The sequence below is a fragment of the Notothenia rossii genome (assembly GCF_949606895.1).
Source record: "Notothenia rossii genome assembly, chromosome: 5".
Classification (NCBI taxonomy): domain Eukaryota; kingdom Metazoa; phylum Chordata; class Actinopteri; order Perciformes; family Nototheniidae; genus Notothenia; species Notothenia rossii.
In genome coordinates, this window is record NC_136903.1 from 30,182,832 (window position 1) to 30,196,323 (window position 13,492).

A 13,492-nucleotide genomic window follows, 5' to 3' on the forward strand; every position below is an offset into this window, starting at 1 on the left:
CCCAAAACAATACAAATGGCAAGCGATGACAACACTGCATGTTATGCGTGGACAAAGGAAACAACTACCGCCATAGTGTTGGTTACACTAGAATTAAAAGTGCTCTTTTGATTTTGATCTAATCTTATTTCTCACTATTTACAATATGTTCACAGTTCACATTTGACCTTGTAGATGGCAAAGGTCAGCGTCCACCACCTTAAAAGCTCTAACCAAAATTCCTTTGGTGTTCACCTGTGAATTAACATTACAAAATAATGTTCATCGAGCCATCATGCGTCATTACAACAAAAGATCATTTTCACATGGCACATTTTCTTTTGCTAGTATCAATCATCTGTACAGCACTTATGAATTATTTTAGGTTTTCACATTTTTAGTCTCTTCAAAGTTTTTGGTAACATATTGTGAGAGAGAGCGATGACTTCCAATAAAAAGATCAAAATCCGAACACAAACTTGAATGTAATGTTTTGCAGAGCAGCATGTTTTTGTAACAATCATTAAATAAAAAGAATGAATGCAGGAGTAGCACTAATAGAGCTTAAAGAAAGGCCATAGGTAATGGTAAATTCCCTAAATAAAATGTCATCAAAGGATTTGTGCACACTTTTGGAATGTCAGACATTTTTCATCTTCCTCTTTTCTTGAGTGATTGACGTTTCACTCAATTTGCAGTGGATTAATTTCTATGGGACAGTTCCTGACAGGATTAGTTTAAGCCTATTCATTTAGCCTGAGCAGAACCTATCCGTGCGAAATGAACATTTTCCGCACTTTAGATCGAGACCACATGAAATGTCTGCTTCTATCCACTCACAGGCTTACAAGAACCTTTGTGTTGCAGTGATGTACCGTCAAATGTAAAAAATCTGCTGAGCCATTTCCTTAAAGTAATAAAAATACCTCTGTGTCCTCCATTACCCTTTTCTACAGAGCTTTGGAAATGCCCCTTCAAGAAGAAACCCATTTTTTTCAGTTTTCTCATTGGAGGCCACTCTGTCACAGGGAAAATAAAGTTTGACTTACTGTATAAACATAATTCAATTAGCTACACCAGTGTGTGTGTGTGTGTGTGTGTGTGTGTGTGTGTGTGTGTGTGTGTGTGTGTGTGTGTGTGTGTGTGTGTGTGTGTGTGTGTGTGTGTGTGTGTGTGTGTGTTCTTCAAAGCTCCTTTATTCCCAGTAAAGAAAAGACGGACACGTCTGCAGACAATATAAAGCAGACAAAGAGGGGAAAAATGAAAATCACTGGGTGCTTTGTTCTTCAGTCTCTGCTCCAACCGAGCGCTCTCTGACCGCAGCTGAGCTTTTCCATGTAGCCCCCCCCCCCTCTCTGGTTGTCATGGATAACTGGGTAACGTGGAGCTCCCTGTGCTGACCAGCAGGACCACTGCCCTCCACAGATTGAGCCCCCCCTGCCCCACCACCCCACCCCGTCCTCCCATGGATAGACAGAGCAGCCTTTAAGACTGACCCCCTGCCGGGTCAAAGAAGGTGGGGGGCTCTTGTCTCTGTGTCCTCCCCTTGTCCCCCCCACACCCTCCTCCCTTTCTGTCTCCCTCTGCCTCACCCTCCAGCCTTCACCTCTCCCTCTCGACGAAATGAGTGCACGCCAGGAGATCCGTTTGTGCATTTCTGTGTGTGTGTGCGTGTGCATGGCTCCCCCAGTGTGACTGCCGCTGGCATGGAGGGGCAAAAGCCCTCACACAGTGGTTGGTCCCCCATCCACCCCTGTCCCCCCTCCTTGTTTCTGCCGGTAAATACAAAGAGTGGGAAAAAAGCCCACATTACAAGCTCCTTAAGGGTCAAGGACAGGCCCCAGTCTGAATAGCTTCTAAGAGTCGTATTGTTGAATCACATAGCTAGCGATTACACCCTCTGTCATCTCCGCGCGGATTTGGCTTTTTTATACACACAACAAGAGAACATCAAGTAACAGCTACTGAATAAGTTGGCCAACCGACATGCATTGGGAATTGATACAGGCAGGACTTCAATGGAATAAACCAGAGGCCGATGTAGAATTACAGCCCCAAAAATGGGGATTTGGCTTAAAGATTTTATACCTTTACAGCAGTCTGGTGTACAGTGATGTGGAATGCGAGAGCACAGAGATTATGACACAGCAAATGAGGTGCCAAAACTTTGTGTATTTTCATGATTACAGTCTGGTAATGTAGCTGTGGTGAGATTGTGTCATAGACGTCTCTTTATTCACTTGTGTATATCATATTGTATGTTTGATTAAGTTACTACGCTTAAAATATAAATATGAAATGCTTGTTTAAACTCGAAGATAACGTTAATTTAAAATGGCTGGTTTGTGGGAATTGTACACTGAACAAAAATATAAATGCAACACTTTTGTTTTTGCTCCCATTTTTCATGAGATGAACTCAAAGATCTAAAACATTTTCTATATACACAAAATAACCATTTCTCTCAAAATATTGTCCACAAATCTGAAGAAATCTGTGATAGTGAGCACTTCTCCTTTGACGAGATAATCCATCCCACCTCACAGGTGTGGCATATCAAGATGCTGATTAGACAGCATGATTATTGCACAGGTGTGCCTTAGACTGGCCACAATAAAAGACCACTCTGAAACGTGCAGTTTTGCTTTATTGGGGGAATCTGGGGGGGTCCGAAAACCAGTCAGTATCTGGTGTGACCACCATTTGCCTCGCGCAGTGCAACACATCTCCTTTGCATAGAGTTGATCAGGTTGTTGATTGTAGCCTGTGGAATGTTGGTCCACTCCTCTTCAATGGCTGTGCGAAGTTGCTGGATATTGGCAGGAACTGGAACACGCTGTCGTATACGCCGATCCAGAGCATCCCAAACATGCTCAATGGGTGACATGTTAGGGTTAGGGTTAGGGTTTAACCCTAGGGTTTTCGGGAGAAATTGTTATTTTGTGTATATAGAAAATGTTTTAGATCTTTGAGTTTATCGCATGAAAAATGAGAGCAAAAACAAAAGTGTTGCATTTATATTTTTGTTCAGTGTATGTCTGTGATTTGTATTACCGGCTGATATCTTGTAACCTTGCTAACCTAAGATTCTGTTGAGACTTTAGTGACTCATACTAGTTGTTCAGGATCCTGGCATGATAAGGGGTATCATAGAGGGACCAGTATGTGTCAACTAAGTGTTTGTCAGATCATCAACCAGTATCTGAAACCCCTTACCCACACGTTTTTGCCAGATTGAATTGAAAGGATTGTATTTGACAATTTACTTTCCAAAACCATCAATCCGATAAGCATGCCATCTTGGCACATGGATTTGTCAAGTGTGCAGACTGTCCAGAAAGACTATACAGGATTTGGACTTACCCATAAAGCTGTTTTTGTTTTCTTCACACTATGAGTCTTGACTTTTCATATGTGCATAATGCGAAAGCAGGCCTCTGAGGATATAAATTGATGGAAGAAAATGTCAAAGAGTAGATTTTAAGCACACCTCAGCCTTTAAAGCTGGGGCAGTATATATTTTAGCGCCATTGGCCAAAAATTCCATACGATGAAATACTAATTCATGATCAGAAAATCCTACAGGAAAACTGTTATTCCAGCTTTGGCATCAACTATAAATTGCAAAGCAACCCATAAAGAACAAGTATATTTGTTGAAGTGTTTCAAATATGAAGAGAACAATTTTTGCTAATAGTTTAGCCTTCTGCTAACCAGAACCAAAGGCTCAAACTGTTGCTAGCGTACATGGCTGCATTTAGGTTCTATGATTAACAGAAGGTTAAATGATTAGCAACACATTCTCTTGAACTATCTTTTTTGATATTATAGCTAGCTAGGGCCTCCCATGATAATGGGTCATCCAAAATTGTTTGAAATAAAATAAAGTATTTATGCGTAAATATGTTCATGCTACTCTGGTGGGGCTTAGAATTTGGCTTTAGAATTTGCTAAAAGGATTTACTGTAATTTTTTCCCATTCACGCAAAAATAAACTGCCTAGCCAAGCTTTACTCTCCAACATGGTAAACCCTTATTGCTGACAGGTGAAAAGAAGAGGCTGGCAACACCATCTGTCGCAGAAGTAGCACATCATTTGTTTGCACCCTTCCACAAGCCAGTAGAGTTAGCAGCAATGAGAGATGCTGTGGCCATTGGAATTGGCCATTTAACCTTTGGAGTTACCGTACAAGTACTTTATGGCACAATACTTATTGTTTACCCCTGAACATGTATTTTAATGTTTGCATTGATGTGCAAAGGGAACATTTACAGAAACAATTTAGAGGGATCAGTTATGAGGGTTGTGAAAAACATGCATTAAGCCAGCTGTGTTGAGATCAGTGACAATCAATGAGACCCATTACAAGCGAGTCTGCAGTGTCACACCGCTGAGAACTGACTGCATATCAGTGTTAACCTGCAGAACAGTTGCATGTGTCTCTCCTTTTGTCTTTCCTTTATACACACACATTTTCCCTCGTACCATTCTATCCGTCTCTCAGGTATCAAAGCCTGATATTTCTGAGGTGAGGAACTAACAGTGAATTCTCAATACTAGAGAGCTCCTGAACATCGGCCCATTGTGCTGCTTGCTTTTCTGCCACTAGCGAATAGAGTTCATGTTATATTTATGTAGCCTAAAGCGCACTCTCTCCCTATCTTCCTTCATAACTCTCCTTCCCTGCCTCTCTCTCTCTCTCTCTCTCTCTCTCTCTCTGTCTCTCTGAATCCCTGTCTTCTGCTGTGTTGAACTCTCGCCAGCTCCACTAGGTCTCCCCTCTGCAGACAACAGTGTTCCATCTCAATGCTTTTGCCCTAGATATCAGCTATTTTTATATGGAATAATTAGACACAAAACTGATTTAAATACTGCAAAGCCAGATTCTTTTGTCTCCACTTAATGCGGCCTGGGTGCACAATGCCAAAGGTGTAAAGTGCATGTGTGTATGTCTTTGTGCATTTACATGGGTGTGTGTGTGTGTACTAATGTGATTACTACTTGTTATGCAGTAATAGTTCAGTAGTTGTGCTATGGGTAAAATGTATCTTGATTTTGTGCATTATTCTAAACCCTAAAAAAAAATTGATTGGTGGATGCATATGGGGCACCCACGTGTGTGTGTGTGTGTGTGTGTGTGTGTGTGTGTGTGTGTGTGTGTGTGTGTGTGTGTGTGTGTGTGTGTGTGTGTGTGTGTGGGGGGGGGGGGGGGTACGTGTGTGTGTTTGTGTGTGCGTGGGCTGCATTCATTATCTGATCCGAAGGTGAGAACAAGGGAAAACATTTAGCCTGCGGTTACTCATGAATAAATATCCAGTATGGAGACACAGGAAAAAGATCAACATTATTTTTTAATATTTGTTTTGAGCATTTGTTAAGCCTGTTATTCTATACACACTCGCATTTGCCAACCGGAATGTCTTTGCAGAGGTATTAGGGTATGTGTATATGTGTGTGAGACGAGTGAGTGGAGGCTTACTGCAACTGGATACCAGCTGTCTGAAATCTCTATAGATACATAAACATTGTGATAATGATGATGATGATGATGATGATGATGATGATGTTGGCGACACTTGTGGTTATTATGATTGACTTTGACAATGATCACTATTTTAATCATGTAGTTATCATTAAGATGCGGTTTTTGATGACTGTGACGCTGACGATGATGATGAAGATGATGATGAAGATAATGAATGTCATGTAAAAGAAGCATTGTTGGGCATTTAGGAAGTGTAGTTGTTAAATGTATGCTGAGGTGTGGCCCTTTGGAATTAATAGTAAATGTACAAATGTAAATGTATGTTTTGCGATTTTTTTAAATGTTGATCACAAATGTATCTTCCTTTCACTTTTCTTAAATATATTAAACTAAAGGGTACACTGTAGGGGTATCACAACTACCAATATTTACTAGTCGACACGTTTTTCAAAATAGCAGTCGACTAGTCGACTAGTCGTTACGTCATAATAAAGACACACAAAGAGAGGTTTACAACTGTATTTTCTATTGGAACTCATACAGTAACATTAAACACTGCATTTTAATTTGTGTTACATGCCTGAGTAAATAACAAACAGTAACTGGACTCACCAAAATCGACAGCAAAAAACTCTTGTTTACATAAATGCCACGTAAATCCAGTGCGCAACACTTTATTTGCTGTCCTCCACGATAACGTCCACCTTTCCATATTTTTGGTTTGAACACCAACGCATCGACATGTGAGGGAAGGAGGCTTGACCGCTTTCGGGTGACAGTTTTGCCTGCCAGGGAAAAAACCCTCTCACTCGGGGTGCTTGTGGCTGGAATAGCCAGGTAGCTCCTCGAAAGCGGGGGAAGCGGTGCACGTTTTCTGCTCACCACTCCACTGGATTATCCATTGTGGGGATGTGCGGTGTCCACTGGCAGTAATCCCGTAGCTCATCATCCGCATCACTGTTCACTCGTGTTTTCTTGCTGTTCGTTTGCCTCTGTTCAGTGCTGACGCCGGTCTGTTGCTCACTGGTGCTAGCATTACTGCTAGTGCTAGCTGTCGGCAGCGGGTGTTTCATCTTTAGATGGTTGCGCATAGCAGATGCATTTGTATTGTACTTCAGTACAGCTGTACACAACTGACACTTCACTGTGGAGTTGGTTACATCTTCGTTGAAGTACTGCCATACATAAGAATGTCATTTTGCAGCACCTCGTTTACCTCCATTTTTTTCACGCCGACTAGTGGTAAAGGTAGTCGACTAGTCGATTAGTTGGGGAAACCCCTAGTACACTGAAATAATTGAACCATTGACTCTAATTACATGTATTATGTCAACAGATTTCCCCAAACTGTATATATGTTAGTTGAAAGCAATATTACTAAGTTTAAATAGGTTCAACTTAATAATGCTTTCAACCAACCTAAAACAGTTATGTGAAATGTATTGACATGATACATTTCATTAAAGTCACGTTTCAGTTTTTTCAATTGATGTGCCTGTACAAAGCTCTTTAGTTCCCTGTCATTGTTTTCCTATTTGTATGCAACATGAGTCCCAAGTGAGCTGAGACGATGATGCTCTTTTACAGAAATTAAATCACAAATTTGTTATTGTGTCTGAGGCAGTCAGAAAATGAATATTTTCAATTTGCTGTATTTTGTACTGATAAGAGCTTGGTTTTTAATATTATCATCCTACTTTTAGCAATACAACACATGTTTCCAAAAATGTAAAACTACTGTATTAAAAAATGTGCCTCAAGATAAAACACACATTCTGATTGCAACATAGGCAAAAAAAAAAATCAAAAACTAGTTATTTTCATTAATTCAGATGAAACACTATAAAGCGCTATATCCTATAGTCATCATTCTGACGGCCCAATTATTCCAAACCCTTACTGATTGGTATAGTCAATCAAACGGATGCTTTGCAGGCAAACAAAATGTGCAATGGCAATGAAGATAGAGGTTTAAACATTTAGTCTAATCAAACATTGCACACTTCCGGCCTTCAGGTAATTCGGCCTACAGGTAATTCAAATACAGTATGAAAGATGAAGTAGCAACAATGCTCTTTTTCACTCAAGGGCCAAACACAAAATAATGGAAGTCAATGTATTAGGGTTGGTTCATGAATGTTAGAGCAATTTGCCTAACATTACATTATTTTTAAGACTGCAATATAGCCTACGTTTTATTTGCATTCTTGAGGAACGACGCCTTTGGCGATAGGCACGCACACTTTTACTTAACTTTGAGACAACTGTGCCTGTGAAAACAGTTCATCAAACAAGTCTGCTGCATTTCTTGTGCAGCTAAAGTAATTACAGAACACTTTCTTTGTGTTTTTTCTTTTCCTTAAACAAAAACGTGAGAAATGGAGTGTGTTAGACTGGTGTGCACACATAAAATGACATGTTTGTTTTCCTGTGCGTGTGTCTCCATCTGTCAGGCTCCTGCATGCCTCAGTCATAAGGGTTTTTTAAAAAGAAACAGTGGCAATGTGACAGCACTACAGCGTAAACCAAATCCACTTTCTTTCTTTCCTTCTTTCTTCGTATTCTCCGTTCTCATTGAGCGCTAGGATCCGAACAATGGCATGTTTCCCCCGACGATCTCTTTCTGCTGGGAACCCACCCCCTTCTTCCTAATTTCCCGCCACCTAAACAGAAAAGAACCCCGCTAAAGAGCGTCATTAGTGCCAGGCCATTTTTTTGTTTTCTTACTGTCGGAAGAAAGAGGAAGTGTTATCTGTGGCGAACAAACTTAACCCAATTAAGATCTGGTGGGGCGTAGGGGCTTGGCTCAGGACACAGCTGGGGCCCCCAGCTTGCCAACCAGGCATACAGCCAGCCAGTCAGCCAGACAACCAGCCAGGCAAGCAGGCAAGTAGCCAGCCGCCCACTCAGCCAGCCAGCAGTCAGTCAAACAGTCAGTACACCCACCAGCCAGCCTATCAGACGGCCAGGCTCTTCGTGCTAAGAAGAGATTTTGACCTCTGTTTAAGGACTTTTCATCTAGAGTTTGTAATGGCATTGTGAGGCTGATCTCACATTCCATATGTCATCTATGTCTTTGCCAACTCTTTGCAGGAATTTTTTTTTTTTCATGTAAGCCTTTCCGATTACAATTAAATATAATTACTTATTTATATTGATGTGCTCTGTGTCTCTTGTTTTGTTGTCACTTTTGAAATGATGAAACATAAACCTGCTTGCCCTTGGATTTTCAACAACCGTTCATGCAATCGCCCTTCTGTGGAAACGCTTATTAACTGTTCCACCGCTGTACAGCATTCTGGGTAAACTCGCTGTTGCTGTCTACGGTAGGCTACACTCAAGAAAAGATTAAGAGACCAAAAGTCTCAAATACTTAGGCCTTCTTATGTTTTTTATATTACCATGAATGGATACCACATTTTGGGAATTCTCTTGACTACTCTTCATCCTCTCCAGTTCACACTATAGGAGAGTGTACTGCTCAGGACCCAGGGAGTTGAGTGTGAAGTTGTTTGGATGAGCGGTTCTTGGGAAAGCTGCAGTACCAAACGCCAAGCAATCTGCCTCTTTGGAACAAGCTGTTTTTTTGGTGGACAACCTACCGTCTTTAAACTCAAGCAGCCCTATATAGGGTCAGTCTGAATTACTGTGTGATCAATTAGCAAAGGTGTCGATTCACAGTGAAAAACTCTTTAACTGACAATACTAGAAGTCTTAAAGGTTAACACACTTCTTGAAAATAAGCACTCGGAAATAAATATAGGGCTAAAATGACTTGAATGTGCTATTTTTCAACTCCCCACAAGAGTTATCTGTTTATTTCTTTGTGTCTTTATGCATGAATAGATGTATTGCAATGGTATAATTTTTCCAACAGAACATTCTTAATTAACCAAAGGACAAAGATCCCTTGTCATATGCAAATGTAGATTTAGACTGAGACATCATCACCCCATACATGAGAGCGTACACACACACACACACACACACACACACACACACACACACACACACACACACACACACACACACACACACACACACACACACACACACGCGTGCACACACACACACACACACACACACACACACACACACACACACACAGCAGCATATTTCAAAATCATCAACCCTTCTTCCCCTGGTGCCACACCTCACACTGGCACACACACAAACATGCTCACCCCATGATCCATACACAATTGCCAGATACACACTCCAACAGCCAAACATGTTGATAATTAGAGCCTTGTTATTGGAAGGTGTTATCACAACAATTAACACCCTAATGTGTGTATGCATGTGTGTGTGATGGCGCTGATGGGAGGCAAGGTGCTGGTTGTCATTGTGTGTGTGTGTGTGTGTGTGTGTGTGTGTGTGTGTGTGTGTGTGTGTGTGTGTGTGTGTGTGTGTGTGTGGGGGGGGGGGGGGTGTTTGAGCAAACTTTCACGTGACGCTGGCTGCTGAAGACTTGTGGGTCCATTCCATTAATTCTGCCGCGCACGGACAGACACACACACACACACACACACACACACATTGTCACACATGCAGCGAGGGTTGGATATAACAATGAAACAGTTCCTCCGTTTGATGAAGTTCCTGTGAATTCTGACACAATGGCAGCAGGAATATTTGGAGTGATAGATTCTGATTGATATCCAGTGGGGAGAAGAGAAAGGGGGGGAGGGGAAGGGCTGGTGGGGGGGGGAAGGAGAAGATGAGTAGGTAAAAGGAGACAGAACTACATATGGAAGTTAGGAGGAAAGCTGGACAATGCAGAAAAAAAGATGGAGAAGCAGAGATAATTTAATTGTGTTTCTAATGTAGGGTGTGAGGTATTTTCTACTGGTTATCTGGTTTCTACCTAAATGACGCGGCAATGACTGGAGAAGTGAGGAAGTGGAGGAGGAATTAAACAATGATGAAGGTGCAGACAGAGGTGGGAAAACAGGAGGAACAGTGTTGGCACAGTGGGGAAGCAGAGGAGGGGATGGGAGGTTGGAGACAAGATTTGAGGGGGGGGATTTGGGGATTTTAAGTTTCAAGACCATTGATTTAAGTGCCTTTTTTTAAAGGTTGGTTTATCCACACAAAGAAAAACCCTTATATGTTATTGTGATGTTTTATTTTTGTACATAACTGTCAGATTTTCTTTTTCTTTTAAAGAAAATAAATTGCTGCATTTTAGTAATTTTTTTCTTAATCATTTCCATTTTTAATTAGACTAATCTGCTACAGTATAGAAGATATGATCTGTTGGGTTTAAATATGGTCTGTTTTGATTGAAACTCACAAATTAGGAAAATAAGTAAATAATTTGCTGTAAAATGAATTTGTGTCACATTATTTAGTTCTTGACAGGTCAAATCTGACGACGTTGTTGTGTTAATTAGTGGACATAGTGCACTGTGACGACACCCACAACAATTTTTTATTTGGCATTACTTTTTTGTAACCAGTTGACATGAGAGGGTAGAATTAAGTACATTTTTTCCCTACATTTTTAGGGAACCATATTTTAGATTTAACTTCCGTGAACGAAAAATACACTGTGATAAGAAGAAAACACTCACCAGGTACATGTTAATCACAAGGTAGCAATGCCCTTAAGAGTTTCCTGCTTTATCATCAATTGTACTCAATATTTCAACATTATATCTCAAATTAATTTCATGCCATGTTGAAGCACACCATATATATTAATTGAGAACATAAACTTGTAAGGGAAATGTTTACTAAGTTACTTAATAAGGAGAATAGTAACATTACATTACATTACATTACATTGCATTTAGCTGACACTTTTATCCAAAGCGACTTACAATAAGTGCATTCGACCAAGAAGATACAAACTTGAAGAAAACAGAATCATATAAGTACATCAGGTTTCATAGAGCCAAACATTTCAAGTGCTACTCAACTGGCTTTAGATAAGCCAGTCCTTTATTAGTATATAAGCGCTTTGTTAATAGTTCTATCGCCCGAAGTGGAGTCGAAAGAGATGAGTTTTCAGTCTGCGCCGGAAGATGTGCAAGCTATCTGCTGTCCTGATTTCAATGGGGAGCTCATTCCATCATTTTGGAGCCAGGATAGCAAGCCGTAAAGTAATTATTTTCATAGACTTCGGTACAAACTTATTTTTGCACACCTTGGAGTTTCCCCTGCAGGATAATAGAGAGAATGCAGGTTTATAATGAATAATAATGAACTCCATGTTGGCTTCACATTTTAGAGCCAGTTTGCTGCTTGGTTGTGATTCTGTCATCCTGTCTGTCAACACAAATGAGAGTAGGCACGCTATTGGTTTGTAAGTGTATCAAGCAACTCTCTGAAAGTTGATGTTTGTTCCACAGTTAATGGAAAAACTCTAGGTAAAGAAAGTACAAATGTTCAAACAAAAAAGCATACCAAGTAAATGACAATAAATCACTGCCTGATGGTTTAATCAACTTGAAAGCTCATGTGAACACTTTTTCTAAAAGAAAGATAAATGCTTCACTTAGGAATCTTACTTGAACACTAACGGTATGCTGCTGTTGTTTTTACCCACAAACAAAATCCCCTCACACACACAGTGTCCAAGCAGAGTGTGTGTGTGTCTGTCTGAAGGCTGGTGTAATGAGGTGGAGACAGTTGTCCATTACTTCCTGAGTTGATGGGCTCCTCTCAGCAGTGCGCCCACAGCTGGAGGAGAGGAGGAGGCACCAACAAGGAGAGAATATGAGACACATCCACTCACCCTCAGTGTGTTTGTCTCTTTGACTCCCACTCTCGCTTAATAACAGCAATAATTATAATATTTATTTATGTTGCTGTTTTCAGAGAAGTTATGAATAGTTTTTTTACAGAAAAAAAACATGGAAATGTTACAGAAGTATACTCTATGACACAAAATATTTCACTGCAATACTTTTATTGTTCCATAGTTGTTTACCATTGAAAATATACGCCTCCTTAAGGACTCAAGTAAGCAATATCTGTTCAAAAGTCCTTAAAATAAGAATGCTAAGACAATGTCTTAGTCGTGCAGCGTTCACACTTTTCTTCAAGTGACTCTACAGTTTAGAAAACATATATTTTCATTGCTTGACTTGATAGATTGTTACTCCTACAACTCTATAAAAACGTTCAGCTAATATCTGGAAACTCTCAATTTAAACATTTCTAAAATGCAACAAAAATGTTTACGTTATGGTGATTGACTGAGAACAATTTTGTGTTGAAGGAGGACATGATGCTTTTATTTTAGTTTGGGAAGCAGGATGGTTATCTCTTTTTTTTACTTTATCCCCTCCTAATATAACACTATGAATTGATATTCCAAAGAACGGCTCCTGCATTAAACCTCTCAACCTTTTTTTGTACAGGCATAAAAAAAGGTTCAAATATGAAAAATGTGAGATCCTGAAAATATGAAAAACAGTCTTATGTTTAAACGGATTTAGAACATTTAACAATTGCATACGTCACATGTATGCACTTGTATATGTTACCCTAGTGTAAATGTAAAAAATGTGATACATTGTGTAAATTGTAGAATAATGTCTGTTTTTGTGATGCAAGTTCTGTTTGCTTTTTTCTAACAAAAGAAGAATGATTTTTTTTTTTAAGAATCCATACATGGGAGTAAGCAGTGTGAAATGTTTGACTCCTTAAGTAAAATAAAAAAATTCTCATTGGGAAGCTTAACATTTTGTCAGATTAACCAAAATGCAAAAAATAAAATAATTATTTAAATAAAGCGAAGGATTTTCCCCTGAAAAAAACCTAAATTGTTTAAGCATAACCAATACAATTATCTAAATAATGATATTATAAATAAAAATCATGTAGGGAGTAAATTCCATATACTGTGTGTTTACTTCACTTAAGTGACCCAAATACATCTTAACCATTATCTTATTTTGGAGATGTATGCATAACAATATATCAAGAAGTGCAGTTTACTTTAGTTTGATGGAGGATCCTGCTCACTTCAGTCAGGTCTTAGGGAGTGTTTTGACGACATTATTAGCTGAAATGTT